Here is an 18,609-nt window from a genome sequence, read left to right as displayed (position 1 = left end):
TTAGATTCCGACGCTTCACTATATGTTTACTGTATCCCTTGTACCTTCTTATTGACGACGAAACACAGAAATTGCATCGGAATTAAATAGAAAAGGCACAATGCCGACGTAAGTATAAGAAGACTGACTCGTCATACTCACTAAGATTTGAACATTTCCTGTGAGACCAGTTTTAGATTCCGAAGCTTCACTTAATGTTTACTGTATCCCTTGGACCTTCTTATTGACGATGAAACACAGAAATTGCATCGGAATTAAATACAAAAGGCACAATGGCGACTTAAGTACAAGAAGACTGACACTTCTTGCTGTGTATGTTTTGAACCATACCTGTGACACTAGTTATAGATTCCGATGCTTCAATTCAGGTTTACTGTACCCCTCTGACATTCTTATTGACGACGAAACACAAAAATTGCATCGGAATTAAATAGAAAAGGCACAATGAGGACATAAGTACAGGTAGACTGACTCTTCCGACTGTCTATGCTTTGAACCATTCCTGTGACTCTAGTTATAGATTCCGATGCTTCACTTCAGGTTTACTGTATCCCTCGGACCTTCTTATTGACGATGAAACACAGAAATTGCATCGAAATGAAATACAATAGGCACAATGCCGACTTAAGTACAAGAAGACTGACTCTTCTTACTGTCTATGCTTTGAACCTTTTCTGGGACACTAGTTATAGATTCCGATGCTTCACTTCAGGTTTACTGTATCCCTTGGACCTTCTTATTGACGACGAAACACAGAAATTGCATCGGAATTAGAAAGAAAAGGAACAATGCCGACCTAAGTACAAGAAGACTGACTCTTCCCTGTCTATGTTTTGAACCATTCCTGTGACACTAGATATAGATTCCGAAGCTTCACTTCAGGTTTACTGTATCCCTCGGACCTTCTTATTGACGACGAAACACAGAAATTTCATCGGAATTAAATAGAAAAGGCACAATTATGACTTAAGTAGAAAAAGACTGACTCTTCCAACCGTCTATGTTTTGACCAATTCCTGTGACACTAGTTATAGATTCCGAAGCTTCACTTCAGGTTTACTGTATCTTTTGGACCTTCTTATTGACGATGAAACACAGAATTTGCATCGGAATTCAATACAACAGCCACAATGCCGACTCGAATACAAGATGACTGGCTCTTCTTACTCTCTATGATTTGAACCTTTCCTGTGAGACCGGTTTTAGATTCCGATGCTTCACTTCAGGTTTACTGTATCCCTCTGACATTCTTATTGACGATGAAACACAGAAATTGCATCGGAATTAAATACAAACGGCACAATGCCATCTAAAGTACAAGAAGACTGACTCATCTTACTGACTATGTTGTGAACATTTCCTGTGAGACCAGTTTTAGATTCCGATACTTCACTATATGTTTACTGTATCCCTTGGACCTTCTTATTGACGATGAAACACAGAAATTGCATCGGAATAAAATACAAAAGGCACAATGCCGACTTAAGTACAAGAAGCCTAACTCTTCTTACTGTCTATGATTTTAACCTTTCCTGTGACACTAGATATAGATTCCAATGCCTCACTTCAGGTTTACTGTATCCCTTGGACCTTCTTATTAACGACGAAACACAATAATTTCATCGGAATTAAATAGCAAAGGCACAATGCCGACATAAGTACAAGGAGACTGACTCTTCTTACTGACTATGATTTGAACATTACCTGTGAGACCAGTTTTAGATTCCGATGCTTCACTATATGTTTACTGTATCCCTTGGACCTTCTTGTTGACGATGAAACACAGAAATTGCATTGGAATGAAATACAAAAGGCACAATGCCGACTCATGTACAAGAAGACTGACTCTTCTTACTGTCTAAGTTTTGAATCTTTCCTGTGACACTAGATATAGATTCCGATGCTTCACTTCAGGTTCGCTGTATCCCTTGGACCTTCTTATTGACGATGAAACACAGAAAATGCATCGGAATTAAATACAAAAGTCACAATGCCGACTTAAGTACAAGAAGACGGGTTCTTCTTGCTGTGTATGATTTGAACCATTCCTGTGACACTAGTTATAGATTCCCATGCTTCATCTCAGGTTTACTGTATCCCTCTGACCTTCTTTTTGACGACGAAACACAGAAATTGCATCGGAATTAAATAGAAAAGGCACAATGCCGACTTAACTACAAGAAGACTGACTCTTCCGTGTCTATGATTTGAACCATTCCTGCGACACTAGATATAGATTCCGATGTTTCACTTCAGGTTTACTGTATACCTTGGACCTTCCTGTTGACGACGAAACACAGAAATTTCATCGGAATTAAATCGAAAAGGCACAATGCCGGCTTAAGTACAAGAAGACTGACTCTTCCAACTGTCTATGGTTTGAACCATTCCTGGGACACTAGTTATAGATTCCGATGCTTCACTTCAGGTTCACTGTATCCCTTGGACCTTATTATCGACGATGAAACACAGAAATAGCTTTGGAATTAAATACAAAAGGCACAATGCCGACTTAGGTACAAGAAGACTGACTCCTCTTACTGTCTATGCTTTGAAACCATTCCTGTGTCACTAGTTATAGATTCCGATGCTTCACTTCAGGTTTACTGTATCCCTTTTTCCTTCTTGTTGACGACGAAACACAGAAATTGCATCGGGATTAAATACAAAAGGCACAATGCCGACTTAAGTACAGGAAGGCTGGTTCTTCTTGCTGTGTATGTTTTGAACCATTCCTGTGACACTAGTTACGGATTCCGATGCTTCACTTCAGGTTTACTGTATCCCTCTGACACTCTTATTGACGATGAAACACAGAAAATGCATCAGAATTAAATACAAAAGGCACAATGCCGACTCAAATACAAGATGACTGCCTCTTCTTACTCTCTGTGTTTTAAACCTTTCCTGTGAGACCGGTTTTAGATTCCGATGCTTCACTTCAGGTTTACTGTATCCCTTGGACCTTCTTATTGACGACGAAACACAGAAATTGCATAGGAATTAAATAGAAAAGGCACAATGCCGACTTAAGTATAAGAAGACTGACTCTTCTTACTGACTATGATTTGAACATTTCCTGTGAGACCAGTTTTAGATTCCGATGCTTCACTATATGTTTACTGTATCCCTTGGATCTTCTTGTTGACGATGAAACACAGAAATTGCATTGGAATGAAATACAAAAGGCACAATGCAGACATAAGTACAAGAAGACTGACTCTTCTTGCTGTGTATGTTTTGAAGCATTCCTGTGACAATAGTTATAGATTCCGATGCTCCACTTCAGGCTTGCTGTATCCCTCTGACCTTCTTATTGACGATGAAACACAGTAATTGCATCGGAATTAAATACAAAAGGCACAATGCCGACTCATGTACAAGAAGACTGACTCTTCTTACTGTCTATGTTTTGAACCTTTCCTGTGACACTACATATAGATTCCGATGCTTCACTTCAGGTTTACTGTATCCTTTGGGCCTTCTTATTGACGATGAAACACAGAAATTGCATCGGAATTAAATACAAAAGGCGCAATGCCGACTTAAGTACAAGAAGGCTGGTTCTTCTTGCTGTGTATGTTTTGAACCATTCCTGTGACACTAGTTACGGATTCCGATGCTTCACTTCAGGTTTACTGTATCCCTCTGACCTTCTTATTGACGACGAAACACAGAAATTCCATTGGAATTAAATAGAATAGGCACAATGCCGACTTAAGTACAAGAAGACTGACTCTTCTTACTGACTATGATTTGAACATTTCCTGTGAGACCAGTTTTAGATTCCGCTGCTTCACTATATGTTTACAGTATCCCTTGGACCTTCTTGTTGACTATGAAACACAGAAATTGCATCGGAATTAAATACAAAAGTCACAATGGCGACTTAAGTACAAGAAGACTGACTCATCTTACTGTCTATGTTTTGAGCAATTCCTGTGACACTAGTTGTAGATTCCGATGCTTCACTTCAGGTTCACTGTATCCCTTGGACCTTCTTATCGACGATGAAACACAGAAATAGCATTGGAATTAAATACAAAAGGCACAATGCCGACTTAGGTACAAGAAGACTGACTCTTCTTACTGTCTATGCTTTGAAACCATTCCTGTGTCACTAGTTATAGATTCCGATGCCTCACTTCAGGTTTACTGTATCCCTTTTTCCTTCTTATTGACGACGAAACACAGAAATTGCATCGGGATTAAATACAAAAGGCACAATGCCGACTTACGTACAAGAAGACCGATTCTTCCTACTGTCTATGTTTTAACTATTCTTGTGACACTAGTTAGAGATTCCGATGCTTCACTTCAGGTTTACTGTATCCCTCTGACCGTTTTATTGACGATGAAACACAGAAATTGCATCGGAAATAAATACAACAGCCACAATGCCGACTCAAATACAAGATGACTGGCTCTTCTTACTCCCTATGTTTTGAACCTTTCCTGTGAGACCAGTTTTAGATTCCGATGCTTCACTTCAGGTTTACTGTATCCCTTGGACCTTCTTATTGAAAACGAAACACAGAAATTGCATCGGAATTAAATAGAAAAGGCACAATGCCGACATAAGTACAAGAAGACTGACTCTTCTTACTGACTATGATTTGAACATTTCCTGTGAGACCAGTTTTAGATTCCGATGCTTCACTATATGTTTACTGTATCCCTATGACCTTCTTGTTGACGATGAAACACAGAAATTGCATCGGAATGAAATACAAAAGGCACAATGCCGACTTAAGTACAAGAAGACTGACTCTTCTTGCTGTGTATGTTTTGCACCATTCCTGTGACACTAGTTATGGATTCCGATGTTTCACTTCAGGCTTATTGTATCCCTCTGACCTTCTTATTGACGATGAAACACAGTAATAGCATCGGAATTAAATACAAAAGGCACAGTGCCGACTCATGTACAAGAAGACTGACTCTTCTTACTGTCTATGTTTTGAACCTTCTCAGTGACACTAGTTATAGATTCCGATGCTTTACTTCAGGTTTACTGTATCACTTGGACCTTCTTTTTGACGACGAAACACAGAAATTTCATCGGAATTAAATAGAAAAGGCACAATGCCGACTTAAGTACAAGAAGACTGACTCTTCCAACTGTCTATGTTTGAACCATTCCTGGGACACTAGTTATAGATTCCGATGCTTCACTTCAGGTTTACTGTATCCCTCTCACACTCTTATTGACGATAAAACACAGAAATTGCATCGGAATTAAATACAAAAGGCACAATGCCGACTTAAGTACAAGAAGACAGACTCTTCTTGCTGTGTATGTTTTGCACCATTCCTGTGACACTAGTTATAGATTCCGATGTTTCACTTCAGGCTTATTGTATCCCTCTGACCTTCTTATTGACGATGAAACACAGTAATAGCATCGGAATTAAATACAAAAGGCACAGTGCCGACTCATGTACAAGAAGACTGACTCTACTTACTGTCTAAGTTTTGAACCATCCGGTGGCACTAGTTATAGATTCCGAAGCTCCACTTCAGGTTTACTGTATCCTTTGGACCTTCTTATTGACGATGAAAGACAGAATTTGCATCGGAATTAAATACAAAAGGCACAATGCCGACTTAAGTACAAGAAGTTAGACTCTTCCTACTCTCTATGTTTTGAACCATTCCTGTGACACTAGATATAGATTCCTATGCTTCACTTCAGTTTTAATGTATCCCTTGGAACTTCTTATCGACGATGAAACACAGAAATAGCATCGGAATTAAATACAAAAGGCACAATGCCGACTTATGTACAAGAAGACTGACTCTTCCTACTGTCTATGTTTTAACCATCCCTGTGACTCTAGTTATAGATTCCGATGCTTCACTTCAGGTTTACTGTATCCCTCTGACCTTCTTTTTGACGATGAAACACAGAAAATGCATCAGAATTAAATACAAAAGGCACAATGCCGACTCAAATACAAGATGACTGGCTCTTCTTACTCTCTGTGTTTTGAACCTTTCCTGTGAGACCGGTTTTAGATTCCGATGCTTCACTTCAGGTTTACTGTATCCCTTGGACCTTCTTATTGACGACGAAACACAGAAATTGCATAGGAATTAAATAGAAAAGGCACAATGCCGACTTAAGTATAAGAAGACTGACTCTTCTTACTGACTATGATTTGAACATTTCCTGTGAGACCAGTTTTAGATTCCGATGCTTCGCTATATGCTAACTGTATCCCTTGGACCTTCTTATTGACGATGAAACACAGAAATTGCATCGGAATTAAATAGATAAGGCACAATGCCGACATAAATACAAGAAGACTGTCTCTTCTTACTGACTATGATTTGAACATTTCCTGCGAGACCAGTTTTAGAATCCGATGCTTCACTATATGTTTACTGTATCCCTTGGACCTTCTTGTTGACGATGCAACACAGAAATTGCATCGGAATTAAATACATAAGGCACAATGCCGACTTAAGTACAAGAAGACTGACTCTTCTTGCTGTGTATGTTTTGAAGCATTCCTGTGACACTAGTTATAGATTCCGATGCTTCACTTCAGGCTTGCTGTATCCCTCTGACCTTCTTATTGACGATGAAACACAGTAATTGCATCGGAATTAAATACAAAAGGCACAATGCCGACTCATGTACGAGAAGACTGACTCTTCTTACTGTCTATGTTTTGAACCTTTCCTGTGACACTAGTTATAGATTCCGATGCTTCACTTCAGGTTTACTGTATCCTTTGGGCCTTCTTATTGACGATGAAACACAGAAATTGCATCGGAATTAAATACAAAAGTCGCAATGCCGACTTAAGTACAAGAAGGCTGCTTCTTCTTGCTGTGTATGTTTTGAACCATTCCTGTGACACTAGTTATAGATTCCGATGCTTCACTTCAGGTTTACTGTATCCCTCTGACCTTCTTATTGACGACGAAACACAGAAATTGCATCGGAATTAAATAGAATAGGCACAATGCCAACTTAAGTACAAGAAGACTGACTCTTCCGACTGTCTATGTTTTGAACCATTCCTGTGACTCTAGTTATAGATTCCGATGCATCACTTCAGGTTTACTGTATCCCTCTGAACTTCTTATTGACGATGAAACACAGAAATTGCATCGAAATAAAATACAATTGCACAATGCCGTCTTAAGTACAAGAAGACTGACTCTTGTTACTGTCTATGTTTTTAACCTTTTCTGTGACACTTGTTATAGATTGCGATGCTTCACTTCAGGTTTACTGTATCCCTTGGACCGTCTTATTGACGACGAAACACAGAAATTGCATCGGAACTAAATAGAAAAGGCACAATGCCGACTTAAGTACAAGAAGACTGACTCTTCCAACTGTGTATGTTTTGAACCATTCCTGGGACACTAGTTATAGATTCCGATGCTTCACTTTCAGGTTTACTGTATCCCTCTGACACTCTTATTGACGATGAAACACAGAAATTGCATCGGAATTAAATACAAAAGGCACAATGCCGACTTAAGTACAAGAAGACTGACTCTACTTTTTGTCTATGTTTTGAACCATTCCTGTGACACTAGTTATAGATTACGAAGCTTCACTTCAGGTTTACTGTATCCTTTGGACCTTCTTGTTGACGATGAAACACAGAATTTGCATTGGAATTAAATACAAATGGCACAATGCCGACTTAAGTACATGAAGACTGACTCTTCTTACTGTCTATGTTTTGAGCAATTCCATTGACACTAGTTATAGATTCCGATGCTTCACTTCAGGTTTACTGTATCCCTTGGACCTTCTTATCGACGATGAAACACAGAAATAGCATCGGAATTAAATACAAAAGCACAATGCCGACTCAAATACAAGATGACTGGCTCTTCTTACTCGCTATGATTTGAACCTTTCCTGTGAGACCGGTTTTAGATTCCGATGCTTGACTTCATGTTTACAGTATCCTTTGGACCTTCTTATTGACGACGGAACACAGAAATTGCATAGGAATTAAATAGAAAAGGCACAATGCCGACTTAAGTATAAGAAGACTGACTTTTCTTACTGATTATGATTTGAACATTTCCTGTGAGACCAGTCTTAGATTCCGATGCTTCACTATATCTTTACTGTATCCCTTAGACCTTCTTGTTGACGATGAAACACAGAAATTGCATCGGCATTAAATACAAAAGGCACAATGCCGACATAGGTACAAGAAGACTGACTCTTCCTGCTGTGTATGTTTTGAACCATTCCTGTGACACTAGTTATAGATTCCGATGCTCCACTTCAGGTTTATTGTATCCCTCTGACCTTCTTATTGACGATGAAACACAGTAATTGCATCGGAATTAAATACAAATGGCACAATGCCGACTCATGTACAAGAAGACTGACTCTTCTTACTGTCCATGTTTTGAACCTTTCCTGTGACACTAGATATAGATTCCGATGCTTCACTTCAGGTTTACTGTATCCCTTGGACCTTCTTATTGACAACTAAACACAGAAATTACATCGGAATTAAATAGAAAAGGCACAATGCCGAATTAAGTACAAGAACACTGACTCTTTCTACTGTCTATGTTTTGACCCATTCCTGTGACACTAGTTATAGATTCCGATGCCTCACTTCAGGTTTACTGTATCCCTCTGACCTTCTTATTGACGATGAAACACAGTAATAGCATCGGAATTAAATACAAAAGGCCCAGTGCCGACTCATGTACAAGAAGACTGACTCTTCTTACTGTCTATGTTTTGAACCATCTCAGTGACACTAGTTATAGATTCCGATGCTTCACTTCAGGTTTACTGTATCCCTTGGACCTTCTTATTGACGACGAAACACAGAAATTGCATCGGAATTAAATAGAAAAGGCACAATTCCGAATGAGGTACAAGTACACTGACTCTTCCTACTGTCTATGTTTTGAACCATTCCTGTGACACTAGTTATAGATTCCGATGCTTCACTTCAGGTTTACTGTATCCCTTGGACATTCTTATTGACGACGAAACACAGAAATTGCATCGGAATTAAATAGAATAGGCACAATGCCGACTTAAGTACAAGAAGGCTGACTCTTCCGACTGTCTATGTTTTGAACTATTCCTATGACTCTAGTTATAGATTCCGATGCTTCACTTCAGGTTTACTGTATCCCTCTGACCTTCTTATTGACGATGAAACACAGAAATTGCATGGAAATGAAATACAATTGCACAATGCCGTCTTAAGTACAAGAAGACTGACTCTTGTTACTGTCTATGTTTTGAACCTTTTCTGTGACACTAGTTATAGATTCCGATGCTTCACTACAGGTTTACTGTATCCCTCTCACATTCTTATTGTCGATGAAACACAGAAATTGCATCGGAATTAAATTGAAAAGGCACAATGCCGACTTACGTACAAGAGGACTGACTCTCCTTTCTGTCTATGTTTTGAACCATTCCTGTGACACTAGTTATAGATTCCTATGCTCATTTCAGGATTACTGTATCCCTTGGACCTCCTTATTGACGACGAAACACAGAAATTGCATCGGAATTGAATAGAAAAGGCACAATGCCGACTTAAGTACAAGAAGACTGACTCTTCCTACTGTATATGTTTTGAACCATTCCTGTGACACTAGTTATAGATTCCGATGCTTCACTTCAGGTTTACTGTATCCCTCTGACATTCTTATTGACGATGAAACACAGAAACTGCATCGGAATTAAATACAAAAGGCACAATGCCGACTTAAGTACAAGAAGACTGACTTTTATTACTGTCTTTGTTTTGAATCATTCCTGTGACACTAATTATAGATTCCGATGCTTCACCTCAGGTTTAGTGTAACCATCTGACCTTCTTATTGACGATGAAACACAGAAATTGCATCGGAATTAAATACAAAAGGCATTATAACGACTTAAGTACAAACAGACTGACTCTTCGTAATGTCTATGTTATGAACCATTCCTGTGACACTGGTTATAGATACCGATTCTTCACTTATGGTTTACTGTATCCCTCTGACATACTTATTGACGATGAAACACAGAAATTGCTTAGGAATTGAATAGAAAAGACACAATGCGGACTTAAGTACAAGAAAACTAACTCTTCTTACTGTCTATGTTTCGAACCTTTCCTGTGACACTAGTTATAGATTCCGATGCTTCACTTCAGGTTTACTGTATCCCTTGGACCTTCTTATTGACGACGAAACACAGAAATTGCATCAGAATTAAATAGAAAAGGCACAATGCCGACTTAAGTAATATAAGACTGACTCTTCCTACTGTCTATGTGTTGAACATTTCCTATGAGACGAGTTTTAGGTTCCGATGCTCCACTATATGTTTACTGTATCCCTTGGACCTTCTTATTGACGACGAAACACAGAAATTGCATCGGAATTAAATAGAAAAGGCACAATGCCGACTTAAGTTCAAGAAGACTAACTCTTCCTACTCTCTATGTTTTGAACCTTTCCTGTGACACTAGTTATAAATTCCGATGCTTCACTTCAGGTTTACTGTATCCCTCTGACCGTCTTATTTACGATGAAACACAGAAATTGCATCGGAACTAAATAGAAAAGCACAATGCCGACTTAAGTACAAGAAGACCGACTCTTCTTACTGTCTATGATCTGAACCTTTCCTGTAACACTAGTTATAGATTCCGATGCTTCACTTCAGGTTTACTGTATACCTTGGACCTTCTTATTGACGATGAAACACCGGAATAGCATCGGAATTAAATACAAAAGGCACAATGCCGACTTAAGTACAAGAAGACTGACTCTTCCTACTGTCTATGTTTTGAACAATTCCTGTGACACTAGTTATAGATTCCGATGCTTCACTTCAAGTTTACTGTATCCCTCTGACCTTCTTATTGACGATGAAACACAGAAATTGCATCGGAATTAAATACAAAATTCACAATGCCGACTTAAGTACAAGAAGACTGACTCTTCTTACTGTCTATCTTTTGAACCATTCCTGTGACACTAGTTATAGATTCCGATGCTTCACTTCAGGTTTACTGTATCCCTCTGACATTCTAATTGACGATGAAACACAGAAATTGCATCGGAATTAAGTACAAAAGGCACAATGCCGACTCAAGTACAAGAAGACTGGCTCTTCCCACTTACTATGTTTTGAACCATTCCTGTGACACTAGTTATAGATTCCGATGCTTCACTTCAGGTTTACTGTATCCCTCTGACCTTCTTATTGACGATGAAACACAGAAATAGCATCGGAATTAAATACATAGGCACAATGCCGACTCAAGTACAAGAAGACTGGATCTTCTTACTGTCTATGCCTTGAACAATTCCCGTGACACTAGTTATAGAGTCCGATGCATCACTTCAGGTTTACTGTAACCCTCTGAACTTCTTATTGACGATGAAACACAGAAATTCCATCGGAATTAAATACAAAAGGAACAAAGCCGACTTAAGTACAAGAAGACTGACTCTTCTTTCTGACAATCTATTGAGCATTTCCTGTGACACCAGTTTAAGATTCCGATGCTTCACTATACGATTACTGTATAACTTGGATCTTCTTATTGACGATGAAACATAGAAATTGCATCAGAATTAAATACAAAAGGCACAATGCCGTCCTAAGTCCATGAAGACTGACTCTTCCTAATGACTATGAGTTCAACATTTCCTGTGAGACCAGTTTTAGATTCCGTTGCTTCACTATATATTTACTGTATCCCTTGGACCTTCCTATCGACGATGAAACACAGAAATTTCATCGGAATTAAATACAAAAGGCACAATGCCGACTTAAGTACAAGAAGACCAACTCTTTTTCCTGTCTATGTTTTGAACCATTCCTGTGACACATAGTTATAGATTCCGATGCTTCACTTCAGGTTTACTGTATCCCTTGGAACTTCTTATTGACGACGAAACACAGAAATTGCATCGGAATTAAATAGCATAGGCACAATGCCGACTTAAATTCAAGAAGACTGACTCTTCCAACTGTCTATGTTTTGAACCATTCCTGTGACACTAGTTATAGATTCTGATGCTTCACTTCAGGTTTACTGTATCCCTCTGACCTTCTTATTGACGATGAAACACAGAAATTGCAATCGAATTAAATACAAAAGGCACAATGCAGACTTAAGTACAAGAAGACTGACTCTTCCTACTGTCTATGTTTTGAACCATTCCTGTGACACTAGTTATAGATTCCGATGCTTCACTTCGGGTTTACTGTATCCCTTGGACCTTCTTATTGACGATGAATCTCGGAAATTGCATCGGTATTAAATATAAAAGTCACATTGCCGACTCAAGCACAAGATGACTGACTCTTCTTACAGTCTATGTTTCGAACCATTCCTGTGACACTAGTTATAGCTTGAGATGCTTCACCTCAGGTTTACTGTATCCCTCTGACCTTCTTATTGACGATGAAACACAGAAATTGCATTGGAATTAATTACAAAAGGCACAATGGCGACTCAAGTTCAAGAAGACTGGCTCTTCTTACCGTCTATGTTTCGAACCTTTCCTGTGAGACCGGTTTTAGATTCCGATGCTTCACTTCAGGTTTACTGTATCCCTTGGACCTTCTTATTGACGACAAAACACAGGAATTGCATCGGAATTAAATAGAAAAGGCACAATGCCGACTTAAGTACAAAAAGACTGACTCTTCTTACTGACTATGTTTTGAACATTTCCTGTGAGACCAGTTTTAGATTCCAATGCTTCACTATATGATTACTGTATGCCTCTGACCTTCTTATTGACGATTAAACACAGAAATTGCATCGGAATTAAATACAAAAGGCACAATGCCGACTCAAGGACAAGAAGACTGGCGCTTCTTACTGCCTGTGTTTTGAACCTTTCCTTTGAGACCGGTTTCAGATTCCGATGCTTCACTATATGTTTACTATATCCCTTGGACCTTCTTATTGACGATGAAACACAGAAATTGCATCGGAATTAAATACAAAAGGCACAATGCCGACTTAAGTACAAGAAGACTGACTATTCTTTCTGACAATGTTTGAACATTTCCTGTGAGACCGGTTTTAGATTCCAATGCTTCACTTCAGGTTTACTGTATCCCTTGGACCTTCTTATTGACGACGAAACACAGAAATTGCATCGGAATTAAATAGAAAAGATACAATGCCGACTTAAGTACAAGAAAACTGACTCTTCTTACTGTCTATGTTTTTAACCATTCCTGTGACACTTGTTACACATTCCGATGCTTCACTTCAGGTTTACTGTTTCCCTCTGACCTTCGTATTGACGATGAAACACAGAAATTGCATCGGAATTAAATACAAAAGGCAAATGCCGACTTAAATACAAGAAAACTGACTCTTCACACTGTCTTTGTTTTGAACCATTCCTGTGACACTAGTTATGGATTTCGATGGTTCACTTCAGGTAAACTGTAACCCTCTGAACTTCTTATTGACGATTAAACACAGATTGCATCGGAATTAAATACAAAAGGCACAATGCCGACTTAAGTACAAGAAAAGTGACTCTTCTTACTGTCTGTGTTTTGAACCGTTCCTGTGACACTAGTTATCGATTCCGATGCTTCACTTCAGGTTTACTTTATCGCTCTGACTTTATTGTTGACGATGAAACACAGTAATAGCGTCGGAATTAAATACAAAAGTCACAATGCCGAATTAAGTACAAGAAAACTGACTCTTCTTAATGTCTATGTTTTGAACCATTCCTGTGACACTAGTTAAGATTCCGATGCTTCACTTCAGGTTTACTCTATCCCTCTGACTTTCTTATTGACGATGAAGCACAGAAATTGCATCGGAATTAAATACAAAAGCACAATGCCGAATTAAGTACAAGAGAACTACTCTTCCTACTGTCTATGTTTTGAACCATTCCTGTGACACTAGTTGTAGATTCCGATGCTTCACTTCGGGTTTTCTGTATCCCACTGATCTTCTTATTGACGATGAAACACAGAAATTGCTTCGGAATTAAATACAAAAGGCACAATGTCGACTCATGTACAAGAAGTCTGGCTATTCTTACTGTCTATGTTCTGAACCATTCCTGGGACACTAGTTATAGATTCCGATGCTTCACTTCAGGTTCACTGTATCCCTCTGACCTTCTTATTGACGATGAAACACAGAAATTGCATCGGAATTAAATACAAAAGGCACATGCCGAATTAAGTACAAGAAAACTGACTCTTCTTACTGTCTATGTTTTGAACCATTCCTGTGACACTAGTTATAGATTCCGATGCTTCACTTCCGGTATACTGTACCCTCCGACCTTGTTATTGACGATGAAACACAGATATTGCATCGGAATTAAATACAAAAGGCACAATGCCGACTTAAGTACAAGAAGGCTGACTCTTCTTGCTGTCTATGTTTTGAACCATTCCTGTGACACTAGTTATAGATTCCGATTCTTCACTTCAGGTTTACTGTATCCCTTGGACCTTCTTATTGACGATGAAACACAGAAATAGCATCGGAATTAATTACAAAAGAAACTATGCCGACTTAAGTACAAGAAGGCTGACTCTTGTTGCTGTCTATGTTTTGAACCATTCCTGTGACACTAGTTATAGATTCCGATGCTTCACTTCGGGTTTACTGTATCCCTTGGACCTTCTTATTGACGATGAAACACGAAAATTGCATCGGTATTAAATATAAAAGTCACATTGCCAACTTAAGTACAAGATGACTGACACTTCTTACTGCCCATGCTTTGAACCATTCCTGAGACACTAGTTATAGATTGCGATGCTCCACCTCAGGATTACTGTATCCCTCTGCCCTTCTTATTGACGATTGAACACAGAAATTGCATCGGAATTAATTACAAAAGGCACAATGTCGAATCAAGAAGACTGGCTCTTCTTACTGTCTATGTATTGAACCTTTCCTGTGTGACCGGTTTTAGATTCCGATGCTTCACTTCAGGTTTACTGTATCCCTTGGACCTTCTTACTGACGACAAAACACAGAAATTGCATCGGAATTAAATAGAATAGGCGCAATGCCGACTTAAGTACAAGAAGACTGACTCTTCCTACTGACTATGATTTGAACATTTTCTGTGAGACCAGTTTTAGATTCCGGTGCTTTACTATATGTTTACAGTATACCTCTGACCTTCAAACTGACAATTAAACACAGAAATTGCATCGGAATTAAATACAAAAGGCACAATGCCGACTCAAGTACAAGAAGGCTGGCTCTTCTTACTGCCTGTGTTTTGAACGTTTCCTGTGATACCGGTTTTGGATTCTGATGCTTCACTTCAGGTTTACTGTATCCCATGGACCTTCTTATTGACGTCGAAACACAGATATTGCATCGGAATTAAAGAGAAAAGGCACAATGTCGAAGTAAGTACAAGAAATCTGACTCTTCTTACTGTCCATGTTTTGAACCATTCCTCTGACACTAGTTATAGATTCCGATGCTTCACTTCAGGTTTACTGTATCCCTCTAACCTTCTTATTGACGATGAAACACAGAAATTGTCTCGGAATTAAATACAAAAAACACATTGCCGACTCAAGTACAAGAAGACTGGCTCTTATTACTGTCTATGTTTTGAAGCTTTCCTGTGAGACCGGTTTTAGATTCCAGTGCTTCACTTCAGGTTTACTATATCCTTTGGAACTTCTTATTGACGATGAAACACAGAAATTGCATCGGAATTAAATGCAAAAGGCACAATGCCGACTCAAGTACAAGAAGACTGACTCTTCCTACTGTCTATATTTTGAACCATTCCTGTGACGCTAGTTATAGATTCCTATGCTTCACTTCGGGTTTACTGTATCCCTTGCACCTTTTTATTGACGATAAAACACGAAAATTGCATCGGTATTAAACATAAAAGTCACATTGCCGACTTAAGTACAAGATGACTGACACTTCTTACTGTCTATGTTTTGAACCATTCCTGTGACACTAGTTATAGATTGCGATGCTTCACCTCAGGTTTACTGTATCCCTCTGACCTTCTTATTGACGATGAAACACAGAAATTGCATCGGAATTTATTACAAAAGGCACAATGCCGAATCGAGTTCAAGAAGACTGGCTCTTCTTACTGTCTATTTTTTGAACCTTTCCTGTGACACCGGTTTTAGATTCCGATGCTTCACTTCAGGTTTACTGTATCCCTCTGACCTTCTAATTGACGATGAAACACAGAAATTGCATCATAATTAAGTACAAAAGGCACAATGCCGACTCAAGTACAAGAAGACTGGCTCTTCCCACTTACTATGCTTTGAACCATTCCTGTGACACTAGTTATAGATTCCGATGCTTCACTTCAGGTTTACTGTATCCCTCTGACCTTCTTATTGACGATGAAACACAGAAATAGCATCGGAATTAAATACATAGGCACAATGCCGACTCAAGTAAAAGAAGACTGGATCTTCTTACTGTCTATGATTTGAACCATTCCCGTGACACTAGTTACAGACTCCGATGCTTCACTTCAGGTTTACTGTATCCCTCTGATCTTCTTATTGACGATGAAACACAGAAATTGCATCGGAATTAAATAGAAAAGGCACAATGCCGACTTAAGTACAAGAAAACTGACTCTTGTTTCTGGCTATGTTTTGAAGCATTCCCGTGGCACTAGTTATAGATTCCGAATTTTCACTTCAGGTTTACTGTATCCCTCTGACCTTCTTATTGACGATGAAACATAGAAATTGCATCTGAATTAAATACAAAAGCACAATGCCGAATTAAGTACAAGAGAACTACTCTTCCTACTGTCTATGTTTTGAACCATTCCTGTGAAACTAGTTGTAGATTCCGATGCTTCACTTCGGGTTTTCTGTATCCCACTGATCTTCTTATTGACGATGAAACACAGAAATTGCATCGGAATTAAATACAAAAGGCACAAGGCCGATTCATGCACAAGAAGTCTGGCTCTTCTTACTGTCTATGTTTTGAACCATTCCTGTGACACTAGTTATAGATTCCGATGCTTCACTTCAGGTTTACTGTATCCCTTGGATCTTCTTATTGACGATGAAACACAGAAATAGCATCGGAATTAAATACAAAATGCACAATGCCGACTTAAGTACAATAAGACTGACTCTTCCTACTGTCTATGTTTTGAACCATTCCTGTGACACTAGTTATAGATTCCGATGCTTCACTTCAGGTTTACTGTATCCCTCTGACCTTCTTACTGCCGATGAAACACAGAAATTGCATCGGAATTAAATAGAAAATACACAATGCCGACTTAAGTACAAGAAGACTGACTATTCTTACTGTCTATGTTTTGAACCATTCCTTTGACACTAGTAATAGATTCCGATGCTTCACTTCAGGTTTACTGTATCCCTCTGACCTTCTTATTGACGATGAAACACAGAAATTGCATCGGAATTAAATACAAACGGCACAAAGCCGACTCAAGTACAAGAAGACTGACTCTTCCTACTGTCTATGTTTTCAGCCATTCCTGTGACACTAGTAATAGATTCCGATGCTTCACTTCGGGTTTACTGTATCCCTTGGACCTTCTTATTGACGATGAAACACGAAAATTGCATCGGAATTAAATATAAAAGTCACATTGCCAACTTAAGTACAAGATGACTGCCACTTCTTAGTGCCCATGTTTTGAACCATTCCTGAGACACTAGTTATAGATTGCGATGCTTCACTTCAGGTTTACTGTATCCCTCTGACCTTCTTATTGACGATGATACACAGAAATTGCATCGAAATTAAATACAAAAAGCACATTGCCGACGCAAGTACAAGAAGACTGGCTCTTATTACTGTCTATGTTTTGAAGCTTTCCTGTGAGACCGGTTTTAGATTCCAGTGCTTCACTTCAGGTTTACTATATCCTTTGGAACTTCTTATTGACGATGAAACACAGAAATTGCATCGGAATTAAATGCAAAAGGCACAATGCCGACTCAAGTACAAGAAGACTGACTCTTCCTACTGTCTATATTTTGAACCATTCCTGTGACGCTAGTTATAGATTCCTATGCTTCACTTCGGGCTTACTGTATCCCTTGCACCTTTTTATTGACGATAAAACACGAAAATTGCATCGGTATTAAACATAAAAGTCACATTGCCGACTTAAGTACAAGATGACTGACACTTCTTACTGTCTATGTTTTGAACCATTCCTGTGACACTAGTTATAGATTGCGATGCTTCACCTCAGGTTTACTGTATCCCTCTGACCTTCTTATTGACGATGAAACACAGAAATTGCATCGGAATTTATTACAAAAGGCACAATGCCGAATCGAGTTCAAGAAGACTGGCTCTTCTTACTGTCTATTTTTTGAACCTTTCCTGTGACACCGGTTTTAGATTCCGATGCTTCACTTCAGGTTTACTGTATCCCTCTGACCTTCTAATTGACGATGAAACACAGAAATTGCATCATAATTAAGTACAAAAGGCACAATGCCGACTCAAGTACAAGAAGACTGGCTCTTCCCACTTACTATGCTTTGAACCATTCCTGTGACACTAGTTATAGATTCCGATGCTTCACTTCAGGTTTACTGTATCCCTCTGACCTTCTTATTGACGATGA

This window comes from Schistocerca serialis, chromosome 7, assembly GCF_023864345.2.
Source record: "Schistocerca serialis cubense isolate TAMUIC-IGC-003099 chromosome 7, iqSchSeri2.2, whole genome shotgun sequence".
Lineage (NCBI taxonomy): Eukaryota > Metazoa > Arthropoda > Insecta > Orthoptera > Acrididae > Schistocerca > Schistocerca serialis.
The sequence above is the reverse complement of the archived record's forward strand: the minus strand, read 5'-3'. Positions refer to the sequence as shown.